At 35.5% G+C, this 15,838-nt stretch overlaps 1 long non-coding RNA gene across 2 annotated transcripts; it reads right to left on the bottom strand.

Moving 5' to 3' along the window:
- Nucleotides 1-9,999: 9,999 nt before the first annotated feature.
- Nucleotides 10,000-15,522, bottom strand: LOC139935024 (uncharacterized). 2 transcript variants are annotated; one of them, XR_011785748.1, is made up of 3 exons: nucleotides 15,375-15,522; nucleotides 12,910-13,034; nucleotides 10,000-11,922 (listed from the first exon to the last, which is right to left on the bottom strand). It is a non-coding gene; the product is annotated as an uncharacterized lncRNA (long non-coding RNA). The 2 variants fall into 2 exon arrangements; XR_011785747.1 differs by having other exon boundaries at nucleotides 12,919-13,034.
- Between the last annotated feature and the right edge of the window lie 316 nt (nucleotides 15,523-15,838).

Genomic DNA, 15,838 nt, shown 5'->3' with positions numbered 1-15,838 from the left:
TGTAAATCTGTTCTGGTGACTGTTATCCTTGTTCATCACAAAAATCTGTTAAAAGTCCAGGTCAGTTAAATCTATGTTCAAAAACTTTATTTGCAGATATGGTTGATCATCACTATTTGTGTCAAGGTCGGTTCTGCACTTAAGCTTGCAAGAAGAAGATTGGAATCAGGTCCGTTCATTGTATCAATGAGAATGGGTCATTGTTATTGTTTATGCATAATTTACATGATGTTGTTAAATGGACAATGCAATCACCACAGAAAACATAATATCAAAGATATCATGAGAGGCGTTATTTGGAGATGATGGAATCTCCTTTTGTGTGTATGTTGGTGAAGATAGAGACTATACATTCGTCAGAACCCCTAAAGAATGTGCCTATGAATATCATGAGAGGCGTTGTTTGCCAATATTAGTTATGGTAGCCTTGTTCTTTTTGTCTTGCCTTAAAAGGCGCACAATATGGCACAATCTTTAGGGAATCCATGTACCACATTGATTCCCAAAATTGCAACAAAGATTTTTCATCATGTACTCCTTACTTAACTTATCAAGTAGGAAAACCTGAAGGGAAACTGACTTGGTAGATCTTAAACAACTTAGGTTTGAACAAGGAAAAGTTTACTAGAGCGGCCCACCTCAGAACAATTTTCTCTGTTCAAACCCCATTACTTTACTTTAATTGCAGCAATCAATGAGAATGAGACATTTATAAGATGTGCGAGAAGATTTGCGACAAGATGTGCAGGGAGGCAGCCCAGCAGGCCTGATGGAAACACTGTTGAAGAGATTTCAAGCCCTTAAAGAACCTTTTGATGCCAAGAAGCTTTTTTGTAGACACACAAGTTGCAGTCCTTCAAAAATTTAGGTTAACACAATTTAAGTTTTCTTTTACGTTCCAGGTTGTGTATGATTTTACTGTCCTTGTTTTTTAGAGTACTAAGGCCTTGTGTGCTATCAAATTTTGCCTAAAATGTTTGAAAGGGTAAACTGTAAAACTTTGCTCTTAAAAATTACAGTAATTTACTGTCAGCTGAGTTGCCAGTAAGTAACTGTGATTTTTATCGGCATTAGGGGCGAATTCAAAATTAAACAATCGGTAACTCGGGTAAATCTTCATTTTCCCCCGGGGTATTACGAGGCAAAAGGAAGTCGGACCATAATGAGCTAATTATCTACAGGTCAATGAACTCTTGGGGCCACAGGGAGCCAAGTTTACTTCTCTGATATCGCCGCCGGCAACCCTTTGGTTTGGCAGAGGCTCATTTAATTCGTAATTGATACTGTTCAACAATAGATAAGTGGAGTTTGCGGTCCATTGGTTTCTTTAGAACCAATGAGTACCTGAATAGATCAGCAGACCATTTATTGGAGCAGCCAGGCAGCTGTCACTAATCCGATCATCCCTTGCTGAAGTAATCCCACACAAAAATCTTGCCTTTTGTTAAGTTGTTAGGATACAAAATCCGCGGTCACCCAACCATGCCCAAGTTGACCCAGCATGTGCAGATGGATATTCATGACTCTATTGTTCGTATGCAAGCCTGTAAATACCCTGTATTACCTCGGGTGATTCTTAAAAAGCCCCCGAGTTACCGCTTGTTTAATTTTGAATTTGTCCCTTACTGTAAATAAACTTTAAAACAAACAAGTAAAAACCGATTTTGGAGTTTGAACACATTTCTATTATAGCACAACTAGCCAACTTGACGTAAAGTGACTTGTGTGCAAACGGATTTTGTACAGTATGCAGTTCATTTAATTAGGCATATTGAAGAATATTGATGTAAACACACTGCTTACTGCATGGATGTTTTGTTCAAGCTAAATCACCCAGCAGGTGAACTATTTTACAAAGATGTAACAGAAATGAGACAAACTCAGCTTCTTTGTGTTACCTGTGATCATCACTTGTCTAATCCATACAACAAAATTAGTAAAGGATCTTTTTCAAGTACAAAAGATTTTGAAATTTTGAAAAGCTTTGTGTGTTGGGCGCAAAAGCTAATGTACGCCAAATTGAATTATGTGGAACACAATTGGCATAGCTATTATTAACAGCGCGTATTACACACTGACCGATGCGAACAAAACACAAATGAAACAGTGTCACACTGTCTATACCTGGTAAATTAAGTTGCTTTAAACATAAGGGCATTTGTGAACGGGAATAAAAGAGTAGTGACTCGATATCTAAAGCGGACGTTTAAATCCTGGCAGGGTCGTTACGGTGCGATAAAGGCCCTCGCCTTCAGCTCAAGCCTTTATCACATGGCCACAACCCTGCCAGTTTTAAACGTCCGTTTAAGAACTCGTCGCCTACTCTTTGATTCCCTTCTTAATTTCATTGTGTATTCCAAATGTAGGGCAACAGATCATTGTTGTCCCAGTGCTAACTAAATTAACCATAATAATAACGTGGCCTTTGTGTACTTATCAAATTTGTACAAAGCTATTGGGTTAGTTACTAAAATTTGTACTTACCAAGGTTTGCCTGAAATTGTGTATTAGGTCTTGTGTACTGATAAGATTTTGCATGAAATTATTAAATTTGCCAGAAATTGTGTACAAGGCTATTGTACCTCAGCCTCCTTTACTAAAATTTTAACTTTGCCGAAAATGTTTGTACAGTGCTTTATATAGCCTTGTGTACTTATAAAACTTTGCCTGTAAAAGTGTTCAAATGTGCTACTTGTATAGCATTTGCTACAAAATGTGTACAAGGCTTGTGTGTTTGGAAATGTGTTTAAAGCCATTATACACTTTCCGTACAGAAAAAACACTTTGCTTGAAAATGTAAGAGCTAGTACTTACTAGACTGGTGCATATGCCTTGTGTAGTTGTTAAATGTTGCTTGAAAATGTTTACAAGGCCTCATGTACTTTTTCTCTTAAAATTATCAAATTCTGCCTGAAACTGTATCTCAGGCCTATATAATAATAATAATATAGCCTTGTACAGTTGCCATATTTTGCCTGAACGTTATCAAACCTTGCCTGAAACTGACAAGGCTTAGGAAATGTGTGTTATCAAGTTTGGTTGACAATGTTTGTGTTGAAAACTATAGCCTTGTGTACAAATTCTGAACTATCACATTTTGCCTGAAAAGATGTACTGGACTTGCGTACTTACAAAAGTGTGGTTCTTAAACTAAAACTATTGAACTATTGTGTACAAGACTGTAGCCTTGTGTAATAATTAAATTTTGCCTGAAATTATCAAATTTTGCCTGAAATTATCAAATTGTGGTTCTTAAACTAAAACTGTTGAACTATTGTGTACAAGACTGTAGCCTTGTGTAATAATTAAATTTTGCCTGAAATTATCAAATTTTGCCAGAAATTATCAAATTTTGCCTGGAAATAAGTACAAGACTATACGGTACACAAGGCTTGTGTACTTCCCTGTAGCATGTCAGTTACAATCTTGTCTGACTTAGAATAACTTTTACTCATTGATGCAGTCTGCTTACCGCAAATTCCATAGTACCGAAACTGCTCTGTTGAAAATTCAAAACGATTTGTTAATGGCTATGAATAGAAAACATGTTACCCTGTTGGTTTTATTACATTTAAGTGCTGCATTTGATACACTGGATCATGGTATTTTACTGAGTACACTTAAGTCTCGCTTTGGAATTGATGGTACAGCCCTTAACTGGTTTTGCTCATACCTTGATGGCAGATCACAAAGGGTTTCGATTAATGGTAAACTGTCTCATAATTATAATTATTTGCATGTAATGGTTTGTATCTAAATGACAATAAAACTGAATTCTTGATCATAGGTACCCGTCAGCAACTATCTAAGGTTACACTGGATGGTATTCAGGTTGGGCAGTCAATTGTGTCACCTGTTTCCCTTGCCCGAAGTCTAGGTGCATGGTTTGATGCCAATATGTCAATGAAAACTCGCATTTCTAAAGTTTGTGGTAGTGCATTTTATTATTTGCATAACATTAGGCGCATAATAATTTTTTTTGTCTAAGGAATGTACTGAAACACTCATTCATGCGTTTGTCTCTAATAAACTATATTACTGTAATAGTCTTTTTTTATGGCTTACCCAACACTAAGATTAAACAACTCCAGAGAGTGCAAAATGCTTGTGCCAGGCTGGTCTGTAATGCTTTCAAATATTGCCATATTTCTCCACTACTTATGGATTTACATTGGCTCCCTGTTCGGTTTAGAATTGAATTTAAAATTTGAATGATCACTTACAAAATACTTCATATTTTAGCTCCTCAGTATTTAATTAGGCTTGTTTTGATCAAACCCCTATCTCGCTAAGGCCTTCGCAGTTCTGATAATGGTATTTTTCTTAGTCACCCTGTTGGTTGTAGTAAGGCCGCTCTTGGGGACAAGGCCTTTGAATGTAAGTGCTCCCCACCTCTGGAACAAACTCCCCCTCATACTAGGATCGCTGGCAGCCTCAATATTTTTTAAGACTTATCTTTTTAAAGAAGCTTTTTACTGATTGTGCATATAAATATATTGTTCCTTTACTAGTTTGTTTTTGGTCTATCTTATGTTTTGCAATTTGAACTCTTCGGATTGTCCTGTAAGGTTCTTGTATTTTCAGTTTGTTTGGATTGCTGTATATTTTCCTGTTGTTAAAAGTTATGTTATTATAATTACTTTGTTATGCGCTTGTGTACATTTTTTGGAATGGGCGCAATATAAATTAATAAATTATTATTAAAATTAGTATCAAATTTTGTTTGAAACTGTGTTCTTGTGTACTCCTTAAATTCTGCCTAAAAACAAGTACAAGACTATAACCTTGTGTACTTATAAAATTTTGCCTGAAATGATCAAATTTTGCCTGAAATTATATAATTTTGCCTGAAATAGTGTAATCATAAATTTTTGTCTGAAATTATCAAATTTTGTCTGAAATTATCAAATTTTGTCTGAAATAGTGTACAAGACTGTAGTCTTGTGTAATCATCAAATTTTGCATGAAATGATCAAATTTTGCCTGCAAATAAGAAACAAGACTCTATGGTACACAAGCCTTGTGTACTTATCAAGTTGTGCCTGAATAATTATATAAATTTTTTCCTGAAATTGTGTACTTGTGCACAAGACTATAGCCATGTGTACTCCCTAAAATCTGCCTTAAAACAAATACAAGACTATAACCTTGTGTACTGATCAAATTTTGCCTGAAATAATAACATTTTACCTGAATTATTAAAAGTTTGCCTGAAATAGTGTAATCATCAAATTTTGTCTGAAATTATCAAATTCTGCCTGAAAAAGTGTACAACACTGTAGCCTTGTGTAATCATCAAACTTTGCCTGAAATGATCAAATTTTGCCTGAAAATAAGTACAAGACTATGGCCTTGGGTAATCATCAAATTTTGCCTGAAATTGTGTACTTGTGTACAAGACTATAGCCTTGTGTACTCCCTAAATTCTGCCCTAAAACAAGTACAAGACTATAACCTTGTGTACTTATAAAATTTTGCCTGAAATGATCAAATTTTGCCTGAAATTATATAATTTTGCCTGAAATAGTGTAATCATCAAATTTTGTCTGAAATTATAAAATTTTGTCTGAAATTATCAAATTTTGTCTGAAATAGTGTACAAGACTGTAGCCTTGTGTAATCATCAAATTTTGCCTGAAATTGTGTTCTTGTGTACAAGACTATAGCCTTGTGTACTCATAAAATTTTGCCTGAAATGTCATAATTTTGCCTGAAATGTCATAATTTTGCCTGAAATAGTGTAATCATAAATTTTTGTCTGAAATTATAAAATTTTGTCTGAAACTATCAAATTTTGTCTGAAATAGTATACAAGACTGTAGCCTTGTGTAATCATCAAATTTGGCCTGAAATTATCAAATTTTGCCTGAAAATAAGAAACAATACTCTATTGTACACAAGCCTTGTGTACTTAACAAATTGTGCCTGAATAAATATATAAATTTTTTCCTGAAATTGTGTAATTGTGCACAAGACTAAAGCCATGTCTAATCCATAAATTCTGCCTTAAAACAAGTACAAGACTGTAACCTTGTGTACTGATCAAATTTTGCCTGAAATGATAACATTTTATCTAACATGATAAAAGTTTGCCTGAAATAGTGTAATTATCAAATTTTGTCTGAAATTATCAAATTCTGCCTGAAAATAAGTACAGGACTATAGCCTTGTGTAATCATCAAATCTTGCCTGAAATTATCAAACTTATCCTGAAATAGTGTACAAGACTGTAGCCTTGTGTAATCATCACATTTTGCCTCAAATGATCAAATTTTGCCTGAAAATAAGTACAAGACTATAGCCTTGTGTACTCCCTAGGTTCTGCCTAAAAACAAGTCCATACTATAACCTTGTGTACTCATCAAATTTTGTCTGAAAGAGTTTACAAGACAGTAGCCTTGTGTAATCATCACCTGTTTAATCATCAAATTTTGCCTGAAATGATCAAATTTTGCCTGAAATTATCAAACTTATCCTGAAATAGTGTACAGAACTATAGCCTTGTGTAATCTTCAAACTTTGCCTCAATTGATCAAATTTGGCCTGAAAATAAGTACAAGCCTTGTGTAATCATCAAATTTTGCCTGAAATAGTGTAATCATCAAATTTTGTCTGAAATTATCAAAATTTTTCTGAAATTATCAAATTTTGCCTGAAATAGTGTACAAGACCTTAGCCTTGTGTAATCATCAAATGTTGTCTGAAATCATCAAATTTTGCCTGAAATTATCAAATTTTGCCTGAAAATAAGTACAAGACTATACGGTACACAAGCCTTGTGCACTTATCAAATTTTGCCTGAATATATCAAATTTTGCCTGAAATTGTGTACTTGTGTACAAGACTTGTGTACTCCCTAAATTCTGCCTTCAAACAAGTACAAGACTTATAACCTTGTGTACTGATCAAATTTTGCCTGAAATGATCAAATTTTGCCTGAAATAATGTTATCATCAAATTTTGTCTGAAATTATCAAATTTTGCCTGAAATTATCAAATTTTGCCTGAAATAGTGTAGGCCTACAAGACTGTAGCGTTGTGTAATCATCAAATTTTGCTTGAAATGATCAAATTTGCCTGAAAATAAGAACTATACAGTAAACAAGCTTTGTGTACTTTCCCTGGAATTATCGCATTTGACCTGAAATTGTGTACAGACTAAAGCAATGTGTATATTTCAAATTGTGCACAGACTTATTGTGTACAAGACTAAAGCCTTGTGTACTTTCAATTTTAGCCTGAGACTATCAATTGTTGCCTGAAAATGTGTTAAAATTTTAAGCCTTTCATATTTGCATGAAACTTTCAAGTTTTGCCTAAAATTGTCTACTTAACCAGCCTTTTCTACTATTTTTTGTTTATTTTGACTGAAAAGTAGCAAATTTTGCCTGAAATAGTGTAAGACTTGTGTTATCAACTTTTGGCCTGAAATTATAAAATGGTTGCTGAAAATGTGTTCAAGGCTAATGTGTACCCTACTCAAGCCATTTTTACTTACCAGGTTTTGCCTGAAAGTGTGTATAAAGCCTTGTGTGCCTGAAATTATCAAACTTTGCCTTAATATATCAAACTTTGTCTAATATTGTGTACTTGTGGACCCCCTAAATTCTGCCTACTGATCAAATTTTGTCTGAAGTTATCAAACTTTGCCTGAATTTGGCCTTGTGTGCTTTCAAAATTTGCCTGAAGCGATCAAATTTTGCCTGAAATTGTATACAATTGTGTACTAAACAAGATCACCTGGCCTTGTGTATGCACCAAAGTTTGCATGAAATGGTCAAATTACACGAAATATCCTTATTTATCATCAACATTTGGCCTGAAATTATCAAATTTTGCCTAAAAATCTATTCAAGGCTAATGTGTACACTACTATAGCCATTTGGTTTTACCAGGTTGCCAGATGTGTACTTGTGTAATCATCAAATTTTGCCTGAAATGTTCAAATTTTGCCTGAAATTGTGTACAAGACTGTAGCCTTGTCTATATATCACATTTTGCCTGGAATAGTGTACAAGACTGTAGCCTTGTGTAATCATCAAATTTGCCTGAAATTATCAAATTTTGCCTGAAATAGTGTACAAGACTGTAGCCTTGTGTACTCCCTAAATTCTGCCTAAAAACAAGTACAAGAGTATAATAGCCTTGTCTATATATCACATTTTGCCTGGAATAGTGTACAAGACTGTAGCCTTGTGTAATCATCAAATTTGCCTGAAATTATCAAATTTTGCCTGAAAATAAGTACAAGACTATACTGTACACAAGCCTTGTGTACAAATTTTGCCTAAATATATCAAATTTTTCCTGAACTTGTGTCCTTGTTACTCCCTAAATTCTGCCCCATAACAATTTTGCCTGAAATTAACAATTTTTGCCTGAAAAAGTGTAGGCCTACATGCTACACCAATTTTGGCTTGAAATAATCAAATTTTGCCTGAAATTGTATACAGTCTTGTGTACTTAACTAGGACACCTGTCCTTGTGTACTATAGCCTTGTGTTTTCACCAAAGTTTGCCTAAAATTATTAAGGTTTGCCTGAAATACTGTACAAGACTGTAGCCTTGTGTATCATCAATTTTGCTGGAATTATCAAATTTTGCCTGAATATATCAACATGAAATTGTCTACTTGTGTGCAAGACTTGTGTACTCCCTAAATTCTGCCTAAAATCAAGTACAAGGGTGTACTAGCCTTGTATACTTAAAACATTTTGCCTTAAATAGTGTACAAGACTGTAGTCTTGTGTAATCATCAAAATTTGCCTGAAATTATCAAATTTTGCCTGAATATATCAAAACTTTTCCTGAAATTGTGTACTTGTGTACAAGACTATAGCCATGTGTACTCTCAAAATTCTGCCTAAAAACAAGTAACTTGTGCACTTATCAAATTTCGCCTGAACATGTCAAAATTATGTCTGAAACATCCCTAAACTCTGCCTAAAACAAGTACAACGGTGTAATACCCTTGTGTACTTTGCCACATTTTGCCTTAAAATAGTGTACAAGCCTTGTGTAATCATCAAATTTTGCCTGTATATATCAACAATTTTCTTGAAATTGTATTTGTCCACTCCCAAAATTCTGCCTAAATTGTGTATAAGGCCTTGTGTGCCTGAAATTATCAAACTTTGCCAGGAGTTGTGTACTTTATCAAATTGCAAGACTATAAATAGCCTTGTGTACTGATTAAATTTTGCCTGAAATTGTGTACGCAGCTATTGTGTACAATATAGCCTTGCGTACTTATGCCTAAACATGTGTACAAGGTAAAAGTCTTGTGTTCTTATCAAATTTTGTCAGACAATTAGCAAATTCTGCCTGGCAATTAGCAAGATTTGCGTGAAAATGTGAACAAGGCTATTGTGTACAAGCGATAGCGTTGTGTACTTGTGAAATTTCTCCTTAAATTGTGTACGCAGCTATTGTGTACAATAGCCTTGCCTACTTATCAAATTTTACCTGCAATTATCAAATAATGCCTGGAAATTGTGTATAAAGCCATGAGGACATGTACTTATTAAATTCACAATAATCAAATTCTGCATGAAATTATCCAGTTTTGTCTAAAATGGTGTACAAGGCTATCGTGTTCAAGCCTTGTGTTCTTATCAAACTTTACCTTGTGTATACTAATCAAACTTTGCCTGAAATGATCAAATTTTAGCCTTTTTAACGTATGAAATTGTGCCTGAAATTATCAAAGTTTGCCTGAAATTGTGTACAAGCCTATTGTGTACAAGTACTTGTACAGAGTAGCTAGGGTAGAGCAGATGAAAACACAAGTTGGTTTAAACCAGCAGCCTCAAGCATGTTCAGAAAAACCTTGGATTCTTTGTTGTTGGGATCAAAAACATGAATGTTGAACTCTCTGACCAGAGCGGTTTTACAGTCCAAAACAGTGGTAGATTTGGTGACAGTCGAAAAATGAGCGTGTCAAACCTCAGGTTGTTTCTTGAAGAAAGAAGTTGATAAAAGGCACAGAGGCTATTCAATTCAATTAAAAAAACTTTAATAATCTTCAATAGTCAATTAATTCAGTTGGCTTGCTTCATATAAAACATTTACAGTTACGACTGGAAGTAGACAAAATACAATTAGTTAAAAATATATAGATTACTTGACACAATGACAAGAAGCAGGTAAGTAAGAGTTGTGTGAAACCACAGCAATTACAGACAACTGAATAAATATAAAACACATTAATTGAATATACATTAATAAGAACCACAAAACAATTTATAAATACAGTGTAAACAGATAAACGGTGGTGAACCAGACCTCCAAATAGCTGACACCCAGCATACAAAAACGGTTGAAAACAAGTGCAAAACAAAAACCACTCAGAACAGGTCTGAATGTAACAAAACAGAAATTTCCATCTATTTGGGGGGGGGGGGTGGTCTAGATCATTGTTAAACAATTGCCTAAGTACATAATTATCTCTTAAGTATCTGTCGCTCACTGACCTTGGTTAAGTCTCTCTGTGGCTCTCTGATAATTTTGAGACCCAAGTCTAACAATCCTTTTCAAACTGTTTTTGTTCTTGACACTTAAGTTACAAAATACAAGGAAATAAATGAAAAACATAACACACTTAAACAACTGATAAACAACTGATAAACAACTGATAAAACAGACTGTTCAACTGTTGAACAGAACAGGGCCAAATTTCAAAAAGCTGCTTAACGGTTAGCAATTTTTTTTGCTTAACGTAGCAAAAATAATCGCTTAAACCATGGAGGATGTACACATATTTCACGAGTATAAGCACGTAAACAAACGGCACACACAAGATTGTAAAACATTTGCTGCAGCAAAATAGAAGAAGGTAGGCCCCCTACTGACAAAATGGCGGGCGATATAAATGCAGAGTGGCAATAAAACAAAAGTTAACGCCTTCTCTGTCTTCCATGTACTATTTGTAATGGTTCAAAGCGCCACTTGAAAGGTTTACACAACTTGAGAGAAAATAAGAAGATAATATTTTGTACATCATTCCTTAAACATTTCAGACGCGTTTACTTCGCTACACCTACCATACAAACACACGTCAAATACACACCCAAATCAATGCTGCACGCCACACCAATAACATATTGCAATTATGTTGCACTGTGTGTGTGTGAAGGGCCCAATGGCATAGGGCTGTTTAACAGTAAGAAAATTTGTTTGCTTAACATAGCAACAAATATTGCTTAAGCGTAAACCTGATTCACGAGCGGTTGCTAGCTTAGGCACGTAAAATTTTAGATGTTTGCTTCAGCAAAAAGCAAGGTGATGACAAATTGGCGTGCGAAATAACTGCGGAGTGGCAAGAAAAAAAGTCATCACCTTCTGTGGTCTGATACGTGTTATTGTTTAATGTTTAAAAGTGCCCCTCGAAAGGTTTACACACTAACTTGAAAGTACACAAGAAGATAGTACATTGTACGATCATTTGTGAAGCTTTTTAGACACTCGTTTGGGTCACTACACCTACCCTCAAACACACATACAGTATACACCGCTGCGCCGGCACAATACAACATTTGCAATAATGTTGCACTATGCGCTGTGTGAATGGGGTGCAAATGCATAATAGAGGCTTGAAGGACCTTTAGAGCCTCTATTATGAAAGGTTTTTTGATAATAATTAATTATTTTGAGTAATTACCAATATTGTCCACTGCCTATAATAAGTGAAACAAAGAAAGAGTACAATACATAATAACACAACTTATTAACCCAAATCACCTGATGTCTTCAAATGTATATAGCCTATTTCACAGCAACCGTCTCAATGTGTTTTAGTGCCCTTGGCAAAAAACATTCTTTAATCTTTCTCAGCTAATAGCAAAACTAACACCTGGCACGTGATGATGAATTGAGCTGTAAGAACCTGACTCTCGATCATGAATATGTATGAGGTATAGTAACCTGTAATAATAAACAAAACCACAAACAAAAACTTTAAAGGCACTGGACACTATTTTTTGAAGTTGCAAGTTCTCCGGAGTTGATAGGGATGGTATTTGAATGTGCAACAGACTCTGCGACAGAGATTTGCTGATGGCCTCTCTTGGTCGGCACGCTGTTCTCTTAGAAGATTGTACACGAATTGAGTGCTGACCAGTAGTATGGCATTTGACTATGAACATTTATGGATACCAGTAAAAAAAAAAAGATTGAGAAGGGGAAGTAGAAGATGATGGAAAAGGAGTGCAGTGAACCTATTCAAAAACATTGTTGTGCTTCCATTTGGGCCTCACATATCTGCAGATTTTGTAGTATTACATAAATAAAATTAATAATAAATTTCTTTAAGCGCGCATTTAACAATTACCATCTGAATGAGCTTGCATTGATTTAACGTCCCACTAAAATACTGGGTCCTACACACTTCAAGATGAATTTTGCTTGGTTCATGAGTAAGGAACTTTTGAATTACGAAATTTGAAGTTGTAAAGGTCACATGGGGTCATACTTCAAGCAAGACTTATAACATAATTATTTATTTGCAAAAGTGCTTTGATATGCAACTACCTTGTAAGCTAACTATTAGTAATTAGTGTTCTCATGTCAAAATAAATAAGAAAGTTAATTAATTAGTTTCAGCTAATGATAACACTTATTATTTCATGACCTTAGTTTAAATATGATATAGAATCAGACTCAGTTGTGTGTCTTAGCAACAGGACTTATTAAAAAAGTCCCTCATAAGTTTGTTGACATCCATGAGAGGATTGAAACTGTGCATAATATTTATGTAAGTATCAAATGGAAGTGCTCTTTTCTTTGTCCTTTCAACAAGTTCAAACATGAAATTCTAGGCCTGCTCATGAGTCTGTCTACACTGCTCTCCCTTTCAATGTTGGTTTTACATGTATCTTTCACACAATGATTTGTTGTCATGATAATTCTTACCAGTATTACCTGAGCGTCCCTTGTTGCTAGGCAACATCTTAGCAGAATACGAACAACTGAAGAGATTTTCATGCTATCTTATTTTCTTTTGTGCTTGCTTGTCTGGTCATATGCCTCTTACAGACCTGTGAAGAAAATGATTTGGGGTGGAAAAACAAAAGTGACTAGATTGGGACTCGAACCAAAGACCTCCAGATCAACGAGCTGGCGCTCTACCAACTGTGTCATCTAGCCCTATGTTGGCAGTCTCCTCTTTTTAAAATATTTTTGTTTGGGATGAAAGTCAGAAGCCATACAACCAATAACTGTCATGTAGCAAGAGATCACACCCAGTGTATGATCCCTGGCTACACTGCAGCTGTATGCCTGTGACTGACACTCCCCGGCCGAACAAAGAGGTTGACAAAAAAGGGTGACCGCTAACATAGGGCTTGATAGCCGAGTTGTTTTTTTATAATGACCCCAAACTGCAAGCAATTAGCATACCGCAAGCTTCAAAAAAATTGAGAGGGAACCAGCAGCTCTATCCTGATGCATTGTTATAAAGGGCGCTCTGCATAGTCTTCAACATAGAATGGGTCACTCACAGGATTAATTTAGATATCCAAATAGGGTCATTCAAAATCACACCTCAAGGGGTTTGTTTTGGCGACTAAACAATTAAATTGAAACTGTTTGAATTCTGGACGCAAAGCTTAAACACAGGAGTGCAGTAACTGTAAAACCTATTTGTTAGAAGTACTGGGGCCTTATTCATGAAGCCTTCTTAGGCCTTAGTAAGCACTTACCAGTTACTAGTTCGTTCTTAGCAAGTTGCGTCATATTCACGAAGCACTCGTAACTTCAATTGAGTACGTAAGTCCTTACTAGTGCTACGTGGGGTGTTTTCGTCTTCGTAGGGTTTTCTTAAGCCCTTTTCAAACATTCCTGGCCAACATTTTCGGGCAAATTGAGCTTTATGTCAATTACAACAACTTTTAATATGTTCTACAATCCTTGCGACATTTTCTCAAACTTTCTCAACATTTTTGAGCATTTACTAACCTATTTTTTCTCACTTTTTAGTAAATTTTTCGTGATTTTGTTATTTTATTTCATTGTTAAATAATTATTTATGTTTATTTATTTAGTTAATAGTAATAATAATACTGGGAATTTATAATGCGCGGGTATCCATCTAAATATGCTCATGGCGCAGTGACACAATAAACGGGAAAAAGTTATGAATTCCTCATTAGATGAGGCTTGAGGGAAGTTTTGAACAAAGCTATTGATGGAGAAAGTTTAACATGATCCGGCAAGTCGTTCCTTAAAGAAGGAGCAGCAGAAGTAATTGATCTTTCACCCCATGATGTTTTGGTCAGGGGTTTTTAAAAGATGTTTGTTATTAGATCGCATATAGACTGGCGGTTTGAAGTATGGGGTTGGAGTCCTTCTGAGAGATATGGTGATAAAGTGCCTTTTGATATGAGCGATAGACATACACAACGATCTTGAAGATGATTCTATCCTTAATGGGTAGCCAATGTAGATCTTGTAGGATAGGTGTGATGTGACTCTAGTGTTGGACCGGGTTACAAATCTGACGGCAATATTTTGAAGGCGAGACACTGGTAAATTTGATTATTATGCAGTCCATAGAGGAGAGAGTTTCCCATGTCAAGTCGGGAGGTTACAAAGGTGCGAACGAGTTGCTCTGTAGTATTTACTTCATTTACTTTATTTACTTCGTTTATTTACTTCGTTTATTTATTTATTTTATATTTTTAGTATAGGGGTAACCAACTACATTTTGTACTCTCATTGTATGTTTGCGTCGTGTGAAAGCTTGCGAAATCTCTGAATGTCATACCATTTGTAATGAACCACTTTGGTAATTCTGAGGACTTTTCCAACACAGTTGATTCTTCGCGATTTGCCCAGGTGTCGGCCTTTCTCTTAAGCGTTACAACATCTGAAAATTTGTTGTTAAGTACCTACCAATTCAATGCAAAAAGGTCAACTAACTTCACTATCTCAGCAGGCGAGAAACTTCGCCTTCCAATGATTCCCCTTTGCCTCATCCTCGCGTTGCTGGACAACGGTCTTCCTCCCTGCTTTAGTCTGGCTCTCCATGTTTGCAGGGTGACAAATATCTTCTAAATGATTGTAGCCAGTCCAGTCACTGTATATATACTCGTTCTGGACAATGAGATCACGCTCCAGTGAATTACATAACAAATCCGTGACTGTTCATCTCAAGCGCGTTCCCGCTTAAGAAGGCGTTACGAGAGGTTTAGTAAGTAACGTGGTAGTAAAGCGGTAAGAAGGCTTCGTGAATAACACCTAAGGGCTTACTAAAGTCTTACTAAAGTCTTACTTAGAGCCACGTAAGTGACCGATTTACGAGGGCTTCATGAATAAGGCCCCTGGAGTTTAGCAAATTTATTTATAGATAAAATAACAAAAGATTGACAACAACTAACCTGGTATGTTGCAGGATGATGGCAAAGATTTCACTGCAGTAAAGTTTCAATCGTACTTTATGGGCTCGGGTCTCTTACAAGAGGCCTAACTGCTGGGGTGCCTGTCCGCAAATCTTCTCGTACATCTCAGAGTGTCATAGTCTCAACAACTCCTACAAGTAAAATAAAGAATGGGGAATTGAGCAAAGAAAAATTTGCCCAGTCTGTTCCCTTTAGGTTTATTGTTTAAAGACAGTTTGACACTTTTGGTACTTGTCAAAAACTAGCCTTCACAGCTGGTGTATCTCAACATTTGCTTAAAATAACAAACCTGTGAAAATTTGAACTCAATTGGTCATCGAAGTTGCGATATATTAATGAAAGAAAAAAACACCAAGTTGTCACACGAAGCTGTGTGCTTTCAGATGCTTGATTTCGAGACCTCAAGTTCTAAATCTGAGGTCTTGAAATCAAATGACGGGAAA

The sequence above is a fragment of the Asterias amurensis genome, chromosome 3, assembly GCF_032118995.1.
Source record: "Asterias amurensis chromosome 3, ASM3211899v1".
Taxonomy (NCBI): domain Eukaryota; kingdom Metazoa; phylum Echinodermata; class Asteroidea; order Forcipulatida; family Asteriidae; genus Asterias; species Asterias amurensis.
The sequence above is the reverse complement of the archived record's forward strand: the minus strand, read 5'-3'. Positions and strand labels throughout refer to the sequence as shown.